Here is a 1,856-nt window from a genome sequence, read left to right on the forward strand (position 1 = left end):
AATAACGAAATGTGCTACTCTTCCACGCAAAAATCTGAAATGTGCTACTTTTCGACGCGAATAATGAAATGTGCTAGTCTTCCACGCTAATAGTGAAATGTGCTATTCTTCCACGCGAATAGTGAAATGTGCTACTCTTCGTAGGGACCGACGATATATTCTGCTCTTCAGTTACACGAGAACAAAAGTCAGGGGAAAATTTAAATTCAAGTGGCATTCGGGGATGCCATGGAAACGCAATAAAAATCAAATCTACTTTTTTTCTCATTTTGTTCTCTCACTTTGCCCCCCCATTTGACGCCTAACAAGAACTGTTTCGATTCGCAACTCAAGTGGCACTTTGTCGTCAGCGACAGCATTCGATTGCAATTCGAAAAGAATTTAACGAGCAACATCTGGAAAGTCGGAGGCAAGCATACAGCAAGTAGAGAAAATGGTATCTATTAATGAGTCAAAACGTACAGCTGCAATCTTCCAACTATTGGCTGTGGCGCCTGAGGTAACTGGGGTGCAGCAAGGTTGCATGCGGCGTCTTTAAATATACATACATACATATGTATGTCCATAACAGTATAACTGACAGACCAGAAAAATGTATAAAAGATGCATACGGTTTTCTATGGTGCGGCCGTGGACATACATACATATTTACATATTTACGTATGTATGTATGATATACAGTATCGGTCATATCTATAGCACGCCATTTCAAAGTGATATTGTGTGTCACTTATGTTTATTTATTAATTTTTAAGAATTTTCAATTAAAATACAGTTCATTCTCAGACAAACCCCATATAAACCCAAGTGTAACAGTTTGTAGAAAACTACAAAAAAGTGCAACAAATTTTCACCTTAATTTCTCAGAAGTGTAAGAAAAATAAACGGTAATTCGTAGCCACTTCAAATTTGCACATTATCAGACTAAAATTTAAGGGGCTAAAAAACTGTGTACTCAAAAACATTCTAACACTTCCGAGAAAAAAGTTTGAAATTTATGTGAAAATTTGTTGCACTTTTTTTTAGCTTTCTACAAATTATTAAGCTTGGGTTTGTATCGGGTTTGTCTGAGAATGAACTATATTTTAATTGAAAATTCTTAAAAATTAATAAATAAACATAAGTGGCACACAATATCACTTTGAAATGGCGTGCTATAGATATGACCGATACCGTATATGTATATACCGTTTTCCGGTAAGCTCCGTGTGTGTTCATTGAATAGCAATTTGTACTGAGCTGGGTTTGAGTTCAAATGAATTCCTTCATCAAATTTCAATTAGCAACAGTGAATACTCGATATTTTATTGTTGCTGGTTTTTGCTCCAGAAGTTTTGATTGCAATCCAATTAAATGAAAATCGAATCTGTGGTGATTATAGAAACATTTTTCGCATATGTATGCATATGTTTATTATTTTTTTGTCGCTGAAAACGGACAAAAGCAGGTATGTAAATATCTATTTCTTTTATGGTCCCGCTTACCGAAAAATTTTAAAATTTTCATTATAGAAAATATATCCCGGAAAAAAAACATGGCCTCACAAAAAAAAAATCTTTGTCCCGCAAACGAATCTACATTAAGGTAGTCCAAAAACAAAGTAAAGTCAGAATTTTAATGTTCTCACCCCTTAGCAATGTTCTATACCGAAAAAATATACCCATGTTTTTTATTTTGAAATCAAAAAATATTTATTTTATATTATTCCGATCTAAAAATCTTTTGATTTTTTGTATACCCTTTCTAAGAAAATTTGTTTTTTCCCCATAAAAAATACATAAAAAATTTTAGCGCTGTGAGCGACGTCTATATACATATATACATATATTTTTTCGATCTAGAACAATCGTAGGTGT

This window comes from Rhagoletis pomonella, unplaced genomic scaffold (assembly GCF_013731165.1).
Source record: "Rhagoletis pomonella isolate Grant_MI unplaced genomic scaffold, Rhpom_1.0 Rhpom_scaffold_00002, whole genome shotgun sequence".
Lineage (NCBI taxonomy): Eukaryota > Metazoa > Arthropoda > Insecta > Diptera > Tephritidae > Rhagoletis > Rhagoletis pomonella.